The sequence below is a fragment of the Musca autumnalis genome, unplaced genomic scaffold, assembly GCF_047663935.1.
Source record: "Musca autumnalis isolate F117 unplaced genomic scaffold, ASM4766393v1 scaffold_3, whole genome shotgun sequence".
Classification (NCBI taxonomy): domain Eukaryota; kingdom Metazoa; phylum Arthropoda; class Insecta; order Diptera; family Muscidae; genus Musca; species Musca autumnalis.
This window is the reverse complement of record NW_027411866.1, coordinates 45,754,302-45,769,813: the sequence shown is the minus strand read 5'-3', so window position 1 is coordinate 45,769,813 and position 15,512 is coordinate 45,754,302.

The window sequence follows — 15,512 nt, the reverse complement described above, 5'->3', positions numbered from 1 at the left end:
TTGTTCGGCAAACTAACACTATAACCGTAGTTGTCTTTAAAAAAAAACATATTTGTGTTAGACCGACGAGAATTTTGAGCAGTTTTTGTTGCCATTTGTCTTCAAAATAACCACTTACTTTTGTCCGTTTACTTTATATTGTTTTCACGTTTTTTGTTGTTCTTGGGAGGTTTATTCAAACCAGGCCATTGGTCGGTCTTCAGACATCATATTCAATTAGACACTTCAATCACTTTTTTATTAAAACTTTCGACATTTTACCAAACCTGGGTTTTGGCTATGACATGCGTATAAGGGGAAATAACAAAAATTGCCACAAATCTGAATTTTGGTGCTAATGTAAAAGTTGTAGATTTAAAAATTAGCAACAAGAATGGTCTTTATAATTTTTAAAACGGAATCACCATTCATGAGATATCGTCATCTGAGAGTCAAATTAAACATATGGAGAAATAAGCCGCATAAGAGGCGAACCGGTTAAACATGTGATAGGTATTTCTTTAGGCTTTCAAACGACACCCACTTTGTAGTAATAGGTTCAGTAGAACCGGGTCTAACACGGTTTTTGAATCTGGACTTTCGGGTCAAATAACCGGATAACCGTATCCGCTCCAAAGGAAATTATACGTTTCCGTAATCAGCTCAATATACCCTCCCTCTGGCATTGTAATTGCTACTAAAATCAAGAACTAAGTTGTTTGAAATGCTGTTATATTTTCAAATAATGTGGGTTACGCCTTTTGTGTTTTATGAATATTACAGTATGATGTTACGTCTTTTGGCATTTCTTAAACAGGATCGTTATTCTTAAACGTAGACACTTGAAATTTTGCCAGAGCATGTATTTTAGCTTAATTTATCAGATTCCAACAAAAAACGAATTTCGATTTTCATGTCGGTTAAGTCTTCCGGCATTTATGGTGACGATATGTGAATGTAGGAGTGAAAAAAGCAATAACCAAATGATGTTTTTTGTTTGTTTGGTTCACGCATTGTGTGCGTGAGGGAGAAAAGCAAATGTCTTTGCAGCTCTGTTTTAGACTATCAAAAATATCTCTCATCGATAGGCTGATGGGCACAATAACATTCGAATTGAATATGTACTGCATTTAGCGGAAGCTTTGCACATTTTCTGCTTCACAAAAATTCAGCATTTTCATTTAAGTGCAGTTTAATGGCTGTCCGATGATAGTTTTGAAATTTTTACCGAAGGTACTACTTGTAGTCATTTTACAGCGATATAGTGTTTTGCGTAGGCAGGTTCATGCTCCTGACATAATGACCCAAATGCTCTAAAAATCCTAGTGTGACCAACTAAAATGACTGTTGGATGCGATAATTATTGAAAGGAGCTGCCGTTAGTGGTACAACCTTTACACTAGGGTATCTAAAAACCGGAATTTCCAAACAAAACGGTTTTCGGTTAACAGAAATTTTATTTTTTTTCAAAATCCGGTTTTCGGGGTTCAAAAATTTTCAAACCCGGATAACCGGTTTAAACCGCTTTTGTAAAATAAGCACAAAATTGTTCATAATTGATATATGTATATTCGAGTAAAAATGTGCGGCAAGGGGTATTATATAATTATCTCATAATATTCCTGTTATTTGACATTCAACCATGAAGTGGGGACAGCCAAATCAAGACTAAACTTGTGCTCTAAGAATAGTAAAAACCCTTATTACATATATAAAATTGTGTAACAAAAGAATTAAGTTTACATTTTATTAAGTCTGGATTATTGTGCCGGAATCAAACATGCATTTTGTTATCGTTACCCTTTACGACCTTAAATTCGTTAAGTTTTTAGTATACTGTACTAATTCAAAAACGTATGAGTAACGTCATTCAGACTACCGTGTGATATTACGTAAAAGCTGTTTTTCATAGATCGTTCAACTGAACTAGATTGGCACTACTATACATTTTACAAAAAATATTTTTCAAATTTAAAGGTATCTTACAATTACAACTTTGCCTTGTGTTAGTTAAGTTTAGTTTACTTTCAAGAATTAAATATTAAAAATATTACTATTTTTAAAACCGTTTAACCGACAAAAATAACCGGTTTTTCGGTTATCCGAAAATGACGTTTTTGGCGAAAACCGGTTCCGATTTTGTAACTCAAAACTCGGTTTTGGCCACCCCCCCTTTTGATTTTGGTCACCCCACTTTACCAAACTTTACACATTTCTCTTACACATTTCTCTTAAACTTAAATCATGTTCGAAGATGGACTACAAAAGTTAACAAGTAAAAAAGTATCAGTCGGCTTGGCCGACAGAGATATACCCTCAGCCTGTGTATATTGAAACAATATTTTCCCAAAAAAACGCATGTATTTAAGGAATTTTGAACTGACAAAATGTTGATTAGGATTAGAGATCAAAAGTTTTGCGGAGGAGATACTAAAAAGAATGGATCTCCAGCCACTACATATGGTACCATAGGGGTTTTTTACAACTTCAGGGATGTTTGCTCAAGAAGTATGGACTTGCCCCTGAAACAACTTTTACCATCGCAATTGAGGCAGCGAATGCAAGTTGCTTCAACAAAAATCAAAGTGATTCGAAAGCAGGTCTTAAAGTGAACATGTATCCGAAATTTTGTGTGGGAGGTACCGGATGGAGTGGACAAACATAGTCCATATTTGAACCTGATCTATATCTGGTAGATATATTAAGATGTGTAAAGTATGGTCCAATTCGCCCACTCTCTTCAAGAGTTATCGTACGCACAATTTTACCGAACATTTTTGAACTTTTGTGGGGGAGGTACCTGAAGGAGTGGACCGATATGGCTTATCTTCGAACTTAAACTATGTTTGGACAAAATATTACTAAGACCAAACTTTGGACCGAATCGGCAGACCTGTTCGAGAGTTATTTTGCCCTCCAACCTCCTCACACGGTGTCATAGGGGTTTTTTGCAACTTTCAGGCTATTTTCTCAGGAAGTATGGACTTGCCCCTGATGAAACTTATACCGTCGTATGGAGGGCAGTGAATACAAGTTGCTAAAGCAAAAATCAAAGCGATTCGAGAGATGATCCTAAACTGAACTTTTCCAAATTTTTGTGTGGGAGGTACCCGACGGAGTGGACCAATTGAGTCCATATTAAAACCTGATCTAAGTCTGGTACACGCTCCACGATGGGCAAAGTATGGACCATATCGGTTACTCCCTTCAAGAGTTATCGTGCGCACAAATTTTCCGAACATTTTCGAACTTTTGTGGGGGAGGTACCGGAAGGAGTGGACCGATATAGCTCATCTTCGAACTTAAACTAAGTTTGGGCAAAATATTACGAAAGCCAAAATTTGAACCGAATCGGTTCATCCGTTCGAGAGTTATCGTGCGCTCCAGCCAGCCAGACAGACAGACGGACGGACATTGCTCAATCGACTCCAAATTGTCTGAAACACATTTCGTCCAAACATACTTGGGGTCTAAAACCATTATTTCGATGAGGCACATTTTGCCCGTATGAAAGTGTATATCGGCAAAAATGTCTAAAATCGTCTTTTCCATTTCAAAAAAATCAAAAAAAAAAATTTGATACTACATCTATGATTTTTGGTACATGAATTAAGAAAAAAATCGTCATTCCAAATCTGTTTTCGTTACCAACTTTGATCGTTGCGCGCAAAAAATATGACCGATTTAATTATGCTAATTAGAAAAAATTCTAAAAAAATCGCGGCTTAATACAGTAAGCTGTTATATCCTATTATCGTTAACTGAATTCGCAACCTTTGCGAGTATGCAAAAAAAATGCGAAAAGTTTTAATGGATTCGCGAAAAATGAAATTTGTTAAATAATTTCACGTATTTACAAACATATTTTTCAAACAATAGCGCTTATACTTACAAAAAAAAAATATATAAAAAAAATATAGCAGCATCCAGACATTGTGAGGAATAAAATGAAACCTATGTCGTGAAGTTTTGAGCTATAGTATTCGTGTTATTTGCAAAAATACAATGAAAATATGACGAAAAAAATAACAATCATGTTATTCTAATTTTATTATTTTATGGTTTTATAGGAAAGGTTGAAGAAAAAATGTTTAAGTTCTTCGCCATTTTCGTCCAAATTTCACGCATTAATGAAGATATTCCGTTGCAACAAATTTTTCTCTTATAGTTTTCCTATTGGCGAATATTTTTAGAACATTATATTAAATCACAAGAAATTCCAATTGTGGCATAACATTAAAATAAAGTAAAAGTAAAAATTACAAAACTTGAAACGCATAGAAACCGCGTAATAGTGGAAATCACCAGATGCGCATCCGATTTTCCAAAACAGCGAATCAATCCCTCTTATGTGATATACACTTTGTGAAATTCCATTTGGCGACCACGATGTAGCATCAGTTGCATGTTAGGGTTCAAAAAACAGTAAAATGCCCATAATTTCCACGAAGTACATTTGCATTTTATGCGCATCCGATTTCAATGATCACCATTAAAAAATACATCATCCTATGTCATTTCAATGCGATCCATCAAGAACCGTGGATGTAGCATCGCACTCAGTTTTTAGAAAAAATCTATTATATCTCCGGATTCGCGAATGTTTTTCAATATCTGTTCTCGCACATTTTAAATATGCGTTTCGCTCTATTTATCTAAGTAGGAATAACACATCTAAAACACGTTTAAATACGCGATATTTTCAAAAACATTTTTTGCAGATTTTCAAAATTTGAGGGGTATCATATCTGTCGATCTAGTTGATGGATTTAGACGCGCAAAGGCTTGTTAGATTCAGAACGTAAAAAAACTAAATTCACGCGGGTTTCCACTGAAATCGAATGGCATTTGTAAATTTTGAATCCAAAAAACTGGTTTTTTAGAAAAAATTACGCACAAAAATTTCGACTTTAAGCTGAGATTGTTGTGAACCTTTGAAGGCTACATGCCCGAGTTATACATCAAAAAATGTGTAATTGCGAGTACTACAATCTCATAATCAGTTTTTAAACGAGTACAGTTGCGCGTCCCGATTATAGCAAAAATTCAAAAAACCCAATTTTTCAGTCTTCAAAATGTCAGCATCCGTTTGAGATTGATGCATTGGTTATATTAAAAAATCATACATTAGAAACTTCATCTCTGAAGTGTATTCTTTAACTTCTTCTTTGAACATTATACTCTACATTGTATTGTAAAGCCGCTAATTGAAAATTGACTTAAAAAAACTCGCTTCCTTCAACGATTTTTTCCTATTTTTTTACATTAAAAGGACCACAGCTTCCGCTCAAATTATTATTTTAAGAAACCCATCGGTGAATCGGGCTAAAACAGTTTATTTTACCGAAATGCGTTCAAAAGTTATGGTATAGTACAACTGTTCGCGAGTTACAGTTCCCCATACCTCAGTTTCAACATAAGTTAATTTTCTACAAAAAGGTCGATATACCCTTCATAGCCTAAAGGCTGAGGGTATAAAAATTTATGTACAGTTTAGGAGGATTGTTTTGATTTTTCATCGAAAGTAGTAATTGTGATTCGGATTACAGCCATGTTTACTGACTTAAATGTCTAAAAAATCTTACGGTGATAAACTAAAATGGTTTGTTGACACGTAAGCTCTTATTGAGTTGTGTACTGCCATCGGCTGAGTGTTTAGTTGCCTCAAAACCGACAAATAAATTTTTACTTATTCAGCTCAATATCGGCTTTGTTGTTTTAAACTTTAAAACAACAAATTCTTTACAGCGGGAGGTAGTTAATACTGATACTGTCCGTGGCTCCAAGGCATAGATATAAACAGATTTATCGGTCAGTCTAGGTTGGCGGTCAATATGGGCGTCGAATGAACCACGAGTGATAACAGATATAAACTGATTTCGATGTAGTTAAACATATTGAGTGACTCCGTTTGTGTAGGCTTGGTCATGTCATGAGAATGAACGATTATTCCCCCGCCAAGAATACATGAATCACAAAGTAGAAAACGAAGAGTTGGTAGGCCAATACTTTGATTGAAAGAAAAGGTGGACGGTAGCATCGAAGAATGTGAGAAAGTAGAAGCCAACTAAATAAGGATCATCCCACCAATGTATAACTTTTCAAAATTTGATCTGCGTCTACCATTAAATGATGCTGACATTTTGAAGCCAGATTTACAGTGTTTTTTGAAATTTTCTTATAATTTCGTTCCACAAACTGGTTTTTCAATAAATCATATATAGGAATGAAGAACTCACGATTCTGATTTATTTGATATATGTGTCGTGAATGTAGCATACACAGCTTCAGAGAAATCTGTATCCAAACACGAAAATTTTGTGCGAACAAATTTCTAAAAATCATATATTTCGCGTCTAATTTGTACAATTGGCATTCGATTTACTCGTGCATGATTGCAAATTTTGGATTTTTACTTTGCGGATCTAATAAATCATTACTCGTTAAAATCCATCTACTAAAACGCGAGAAATTCCAAGGTAGGAAAACCACCTAATATTGTTTTTGAAAATACCGCGCATTTTATCGCGTATTCTGTCGGCCGGTTGCACTGCTATGAAAAAACTAGTGCAGCATCTTCGATGCAGATTTTCATGGTGACACTAAAACCGGATGCGGAACGAAATTGTATGAACTTTGCGCAAATTAGCGATGTTTTATAGGTTTTTTAATGCTAAGATGCAGCCGATGCTACATCTTAGCGTCCAAATTGTATTTCGAAAAATATATAGAAATTAAAAGATATGGTCTTGCTGTACATGAAAATCACATGCGGACAAAACGATTTTGATAATTACGCGATTTACACATATTTTAATAATGCATTTAAGTATTTGAACTCTATTTCCGTTTAAGAAGTCTAATGATTTATTTCAACAACCCGATAACTTTCCTCAATAGGAAACCTTCTATGTGAATATAGATAAAGAAAAAACCGCCCATTTTCTTGGGAGTTTCAAGAAAAATAAAAGGAGTACTCCTATAGAATTTTTCCAATATTTTCAACTCTAGAATGCATGTGAAAACTATTATTTCAAACCAAAATTAGTCTTTTGTAGCACAAATATGTGCTTATTTTGGCTATAATATCCTAACTACTATCCCGATGATTATAAGTTTGGTCTCATTTGATTCCCCGTGAAGTCTTTCTTTAAAACTGTTACTTTTTGTAATTTTTGACGGGTAAATGGACCTATATTTTCAAAAAATTCGGATTACATTTAAAATTTTGTCAATTTTTTGTAAATTCCGCGAATGCTGAGTAACAATCTACTTAATGACGTCACTTCGTGATAACTTTTTAGTGACAATTGTGCTCAATAAAATAATTAGCGTTTTTATAATAATTTTTTCTTAAAAGCAGAAGTAAAACCGCGATAACATTTGTCCGCAACAACCAAAAATTTGCTCGCGAGCGGATTTGTACTGGGGAATTTTTTCTTAACCTATGTACCAAAAATCGTTAATGTAGCGCGACAAGAAAAAATTCAATTTTTTGGATATGGAAAATGAAATAATTGGCAACATTTCCCATATATACATATGTATATGTGAATCACTTAGCTTTTACGATGTCTCGGCAAAAATATAATATTTCCCTTCAAGTCTTCGGTCTCAAATCATGCTAACTTCTCCATACATCTTTCGTTCAGAAATCGGTTTAACCCACTTAGCGCCGAGATTTTTTTTTTTTGCGAGAAAACTTAGAATTTTTAATATATTTTTGAGATTTTTTAAGCATTTTTTAATAAATAACTTTTTTCTCTAAAACGTATAGTTTTCCTGCAATCGGGCCTTCTTTTAAAAGTTCCAAAAACTTTGGAGGGTAATATAGGTGTATTCTTACATGCCAATCCCTTGGTTTTTGATTGAGAAAATACTCTTACTATATTCCTAACAAATCCCTGACTTTATATGATTCTAAAAGTCGAAAATTACAAAAAAGTCGATTTTTTTAATAGCTTGGATTTTTGGCCAATTGCGTGGAAATGCGTAGGTCAAATGAAGCGTTATCAGCGTGAAATTACAGATAACAGACAATACTATAACAAATGCAAAAAAAAAAAAACCACAAAAATGTTTGAAAAACCAGAGTTTTACGTCAATTTTTGCAACCATTTTTTGTGGCGTTTAAACGACCAGTGGCTTTATCTGGGTTAAATCCTATAAAGAATTTGAATCTATTTCGGACAGTTTGGTTTGCTGGGTACATATTGTATCTGACAATTTGTCTTTATGAAAATGTGTTTGTGTGTAATATTTTATTAATGAATTGAATGGCTGCTTAATAGGTCATTTTCTGCAAACGCATTGATTTCTGTAGTATGCTCGTGTATACTTACATTATGGAATATACATAAGTGCTTGTTAAATATGGAAATTGTCATCTTATATTCCTAAGATGACAGATTTCGTTTGCTCCAGTAGTGGAGAGAATAAAGTGGAAGTGCTTTATGTGGTTACTATTAAAAGGATTACAAATATTTGTATAAATACTTGACAAAGACCATTTGAAGAATGATCAAAAAGAGAGGAAGGGGTTTTCTATTTAATAACAAGTGAGCAAAGGCTGTAGTCGGGACGGGGCGAACTATGTGATACCTTACAATACTACCCCTGTACATAAGCTTTTTCACTGGTAAACATTTATTTTAGGGATATACTAAAGTTTTCACATATCTTTTATACCAAATGATTTAAGGCGAACTGAACCAAAATAATTAATATTTAATTTTATAGTTGACCCCAGTCGACATCTACTTGGTACTGGTTGAAAACTTTGCTGGTCTTCATGATTAGCATATTACATATCTTTAAAACAACGAATAGAAGCAGAGGTAGTTGGCATTAAAGTAAAAAACTTCAAAATATTAAAATTATGATAGCCAAGCGCCCTTTGCAATATCTCTGATATTTACCATAAATGCCATATTTTGTATTAATTTAAAGCTTACTTGGTTTAGTTTCATTATCAATCTCTCCCTCTTTGGAATATGCCAAACAGATATTTGGAATATAACACAGACATATCCCAGCGTCTTTTTCAATATCACAAGCATTTTACAAATTTTGGTAACACAATTAGGAACATTCAGAATGTCTTAAACCAACCAAATTTTAGCAATTTCGTTAAGACAATGTGGCTATCTTTCAAAATACCGACATTCGGGAAGTAACGTTCCATGGAGGCCATATCAAACGTGGATCTATACCTAAAAATTCCGGGTGGAATGTTTTTAGACTCAAAGAAGACTAAAGGATATTCACATTACAACCTTCAGAATTACGAAAATCGGGAGGTACCGTTCTATGAGGGGCAATATCGAAACGTGGAGCTATACAGACGAACTGATGAGATCCAGTGGCGTGGATCGAAACTATAGTATTCCCTGCCTTACCCCTTGGCGAACAATGTCAAATCTTTTCCACTAATAAAATAGTTGTTTTAAAATATTAAAACAACAACAATGGGATTAAGCCAGACTATTTTGAAAAAACAAAATTGCAAACGCTATCCCAATAATAAAAAAAAACTCCACAATGCTTCAAATTGAAGACACTGGCACGACGTGTGTTGTTTTTGCTGTAAAGCAGTCCAACCAAATTTTGGTGTGTGCATTCGTCAAAATTCGACGACACATACAAGTGGAAGAGGTTTGAATTGTTTTCGCAGACACTTTCGTCGGAGTTGTATGAGGTTGCCAAGGAAAAACTTCTCATTGAACTTTTTTCTTTGCTTACCTTTATACTTCGAGCTGACGATTGATGTTTGGGTATAAAAAGTTTCTTGTTGAAGAAGTTATTGAAAAATAACTTCGGTGGAGAATATCCACAAACAAGAAACAAGGGAACTTATGAGATCCAGTGGCGTGGATCGAAACTATAGTCTTCCCTGCCTTACCCCTTGGCGAACAATGCCAAATCTTTTCCACTAATAAAATAGTTTTTTTAAAATATTAAAACAACAACAATGGGATTAAGCCAGACTATTTTGAAAAAACAAAATTGCAAACGCTATCCCAAAAAAAAAAAAAAAAAACGCCGCAATGCTTCAGACGAATTTTAGTTAGAAAGGCTTTTACTTCTAACAATAACTTAATACCAAATTTCAATAACTTAATACCAAATACCGAAAATCGGGAGGTACCATTCTATGGGGCTACACTAAGGCGTGAACCTATACCGACACATTTCTCGGAGAAAGTTGTAATCCCCCAACGAAGACTATGTACCAAATTTCAGCCATTTCGTAGTGATCATGGGCCTAAAACCTTTAAAATACCGGAATAAGGAAGGACCTACATATACCGACTGGGGGAAAGTTGTATACCCCTAACGAAGATTAAATTTCTGCCATTTCTGAGGAATATTGAAGCCACAACCTTCAAAACACCAAAAATTGGGAGGTACGTTCTATATGAAGGCGTGGACCTATACCGACAAATTAGATATGGAACGTTCAATACCCCAAATGAGGACCAAGTATCAAATTTCAGGACTATTGGTGCCACAACCTTCAAAATACCGAAAATCGGGAGGTACCGTTCTATGAGGGCTAAGCCTTCACCTATGCCGACACATTTCTGGGGGATAGTTTTGTACCCCCGACGAAGACTAAGTACCAAATTTCAGCCATCTGGGTGTGGTAATGAGGCTAAAATAATTAAAACTATGAAACTGGGGCTATATCAAAACGTGGACCGATATAGCCCATTTGCAATACCGAACATTCTAGGAGTAATAGAAACTTCTATACCAAATTACAAAGGCTCTATCTTAAAACAGACGGACGGACAGACGGACATGGTTATATCGACTTAGAATTTTACCCTGATCAAGAATGTGTATACTTTATTGGCAGTCTTTAGTACCAGAATAAAAAGAAAAAATCCAGAAAATATATTACTATTATGAAGATAACGGTATAAAAGTGTTACAACTGCTAAATTAGAGCCCCACAAAGTCTGCGTTCACTTTGTACGTTGTAATAATACCGTTAGTTTTTTTTGAAATTGTTTGCAGTTTTCTCCCATTTTTAATCAATATTGTCCCAACTGGTCATTTTATGAGCTCGTTTGCACAAATAACTTAAAAAAGTAAATTATTTCAAGAATGGAAAACAAGGGCAAAGAAATTAGCATTGATAAAAGGAAAATTCTAGGTTAATAATGGAAAAAGCTATCGAAATATTGGTGAAACTGTGGGTAGAACACATTGGTCCATACAGAGAGTGATAATTAACTAAAAACAACCAGAATGTTTAAGTCAAAGCCCTAATCTGGACGGTCAAAGCACAGATTTGGACAGTCAAAAATATTATCAGAACGGGAGGAGCGTAACATAATTACTATAGTTAAAACAAACCGTCCCATAACTACTTCGAAAATTGTTGAAAATGTGAAAGTGGCATCCCAAAAAAGTATTTATGCAGGAACCGCCAGATAAGTACTGCATAAAGCTGGATATCACGGTAGAGTCGCACGGCGAAAACCATACATATCACTAGTGAACGGGCAGAAGCGTATTGAATTTGCTAACGAATACATAAACAAGCCTCCAAAATTCCGGAATCAAGTCATATTTTCGGACGAAAGCGTGTTCTGTATGTTTGCAATGAAAGGACTTCACATTGTTTGGAGAAATGCTGGAACAGCGCTTGAAAAACTAAATTTTGTTTTGCACTGCAAAACATGGTGGGGGTGCTGTTATGGTTTGGGGGTGTTTAGCAGCTTCTGGAGTGTGCCAACTTATATTTACTGAATCGACAATGGACAAGTATGGTTACCTAAACATCATGAAACATAATTTGAACAAAAATGCAGGCTTTGGCTTATATATAATGTCCAGATCTGCGTTTTGACGTAAAAATTCCGGTTTGTCCATAGTTAATTATCACTCTCTTTATGGACTAGTGCGCTCTATCTACAGTTTCACCAATATTTCGATAGCATGTTCCTTAATTTACCTAGAATTTTCCTTTTATCAATGCTAATTTCTTTGCCCTTGTTTTCCTTTCTTGAAATAATTAATTTTTTTTAAGTTAAGTGCGCAAACGAGCTCACATAATCATCAGTTGCGACAATATTGATTAAAAATGGGAGACAAATGCAAAAAATGTAAAAAAATAATGGTACTATTACAACATACAAAGTGAACGCAGACTTTTTGGGGCTCTAATTTAACAGTTGCAACACCTTATCGTTATCTTCGTAATAGTGATATATTTTCTGGAATTTTTTTTTATTCTGGTACTAAAGAGTGCCAATAACATATTTATAATAGAAAAACTGTTCTCATTTACCCATTTATTAATGTTTTACTATCATTTCTGAAAAGTATTAAAGTGAACGCAGACTCCTAAATATTTTTTTTCTAATTTTTCTAATCGGATAAAAAAATGTATTTTGAATAATATTTTAACAATAAGTTTTTATACTCTACACCACTATGTGGGGAGGGTATTTATTATAAGTTGGTTTTAGACAACAAGTTTTTAACGCATCGAAATCCGACCATCACCAAAATCAGTAGGCTTCTTCCCCTCCGGGACCTTCATTAATACCCAAAATTTCGTGACGGTCGGATTAAAATTGCGACCTGTAGCGTGATTTCAAGGTTTAGATGGATAGACGGACAGAGGGACGGACGGACACGCATAGCCAGATCGAGTCAGCTTATCGAGACATTCATTTTGGTATATATATATATATATATACTAACGGACCCGGCGAACTTCGTCTCGCTATTAAGGAATAAAATTTCATACAAAAACTCAATTTTCGATTTTTCCAATTTTCCGACTTTTCCAGAGAGATTTTCCAAAATTTTCTTCCGTAAAGACCTTCTCCTCACAAATACGAATAACTGACAAAAAATTTTACAGAAATCGGCCTAGCCGTTCTCATTTTATGAATTACTATACATTTTTTACACCATTTTTATATATATAGATATATATATATATATATATATATATATATATATATATATATATATATATATATATATATATATATATATATCTATATATATATATATAAAATAGAAAAATGTTTGTATGTTTGTTTGTTTGTTTGTTTGAAATTTATAGACTCAAAAACCGCTGAACCGATCTTGCTGAAATTTTCAGGGTATATTACTACATCGCCTGAAAGTAACATAGGCCATAAAAAGTTTCGAAATTCCGCTCTGATCCGGAGATATAGCATCAGAATCGGAGGTACCTCCAAAAAATTTAAACTTTGTATGCAAATATCTATAGAACGGTTACAGATACAGACTCCAAATTTGAAATGTGTGATGGATTTTAGCCTAAAAATAAATGTGCCAAAATATATCGAAATCGGTCCAGATTTGGATATAGCTCCCATATATATTTTCGTCCGATTTCAAGTATTTGATGTACCAAACACGCTATATATGTCCGATTTCCATGAAATTTGGAATGCGTAACGGAACGTAGCTTATAACAAAATATGCCGAACTATATCGAAATCGGTTCAGATTTGGATATGATCCCATATATATTTTCGTCCGATTTCAAGTATTTGATATACCAAACACGCTACATATGTCCGATTTCAATGAAATTTGGAATGTGTGACTAAATTTGTTGCAGAAATGAGTATGCCAAATTATGTTGAAATCGGTTCAGATTTGGATATAGCTCCTATATATATTTTCGGCCGATTTCATGTATTTGATGCACCCAACCCACTATGTATGTCCAATTTCAATGAAATTAGGAATGTGTGACTAAATTTGTGGCAGAAATGAGTATGCCGAATTATGTTGAAATCGGTTCAGATTTGGATATAGCTCCTATATATATTTTCGGCCGATTTCATGTATTTGATGCACCCAACCCACTATGTATGTCCAATTTCAATGAAATTTGGAATGTGTGACTAAATTTGATGTAGAAATGAGTATGCCGAATTATATTGAAATCGGTTCAGATTTGGATATAGCTCCTATATATATTTTCGGCCGATTTCATGTATTTGATGCACCCAACCCACTATGTATGTCCAATTTCAATGAAATTTGGAATGTGTGACTAAATTTGATGTAGAAATGAGTATGCCGAATTATATTGAAATCGGTTCAGATTTGGATATAGCTCCTATATATATTTTCGGCCGATTTCATGTATTTGATGCACCCAACCCACTATGTATGTCCAATTTCAATGAAATTAGGAATGTGTGACTAAATTTGTGGTAGAAATGAGTATGCCGAATTATGTTGAAATCGGTTCAGATTTGGATATAGCTCCTATATATATTTTCGGCCGATTTCATGTATTTGATGCACCCAACCAACTATGTATGTCCAATTTCAATGAAATTTTGAATGTGTGACTAAATTTGTTGTAGAAATGAGTATGCCGAATTATATTGAAATCGGTTCAGATTTGGATATAGCTCCTATATATATTTTCGGCCGATTTCATGTATTTGATGCACCCAACCAACTATGTATGTCCAATTTCAATGAAATTTTGAATGTGTGACTAAATTTGTTGTAGAAATGAGTATGCCGAATTATATTGAAATCGGTTCAGATTTGGATATAGCTCCTATATATATTTTCGGCCGATTTCATGTATTTGATGCCCCAAACACGCTATGTATGTCCAATGTGTAACTAAATTTGGTGTAGAAATAAGTATTGAAATCGGTGTTGATTTGGCTATAGCTCCCATGTTTATTTCTGTGAAATTTGGGCGGTATCTACGAGTATATCTATAACGGAGGAAAATGTTTGTACGTTTGTTTGTTTGAAGTTTATGGACTCAAAAACCGCTGAACTGATCTTCCTGAAACTTTCAGAGTATATTACCACACGGCCTGAAAGTGTCACAGGCTATATAAATTTTAAAAATTCCGCCCCGATCTGGAGATATAGCCTCAGGATCGGAAGTACCTCCAAAAACTGTAGACTTTGTATGCTGATATCTAACGAACGATTATCGATACAGTCTTCAAATTTGGTATGTGTGGCGGAATTTGGTCTAAAAATTAATTTGCCAAAGTAATTTGAAATCGGCTCAGATTTGGATATATATTGTCGGAAGATTTAATGCATTTGATGCATAAAACACGTTTTGTATGCCCAATTCCAATGAAATTTGGAATCTGTGACGGAATTTATTGCAGAAATAAATGTTCCAAACTATTTTGAAATCGGTTCAGATTGGGATATAGCTCCCATATATATTTTCGGCCGATTTCATGTATTTTCTACACCAAACACGCCATGTATGTTCAATTTTGACGAAATTTGGAATCTTTGACGGAATTGATCCTAGAAATTAGTTTGCCAAATTATATTGAAATCGGATCAGATTTGGATATACTTCCAATATATATTTTTGGCCGATTTCATGTATTTTATGCAATAAACACCTTATGTTTGTCCAATTTCAATGAAATTTGAAATATGTGGCGGAAATTGATCTACAAAAAAATTTGTCAAATTATATTGAAATCGGTTCAGATTTACATATAGCTCCCATATATATTTTCGGC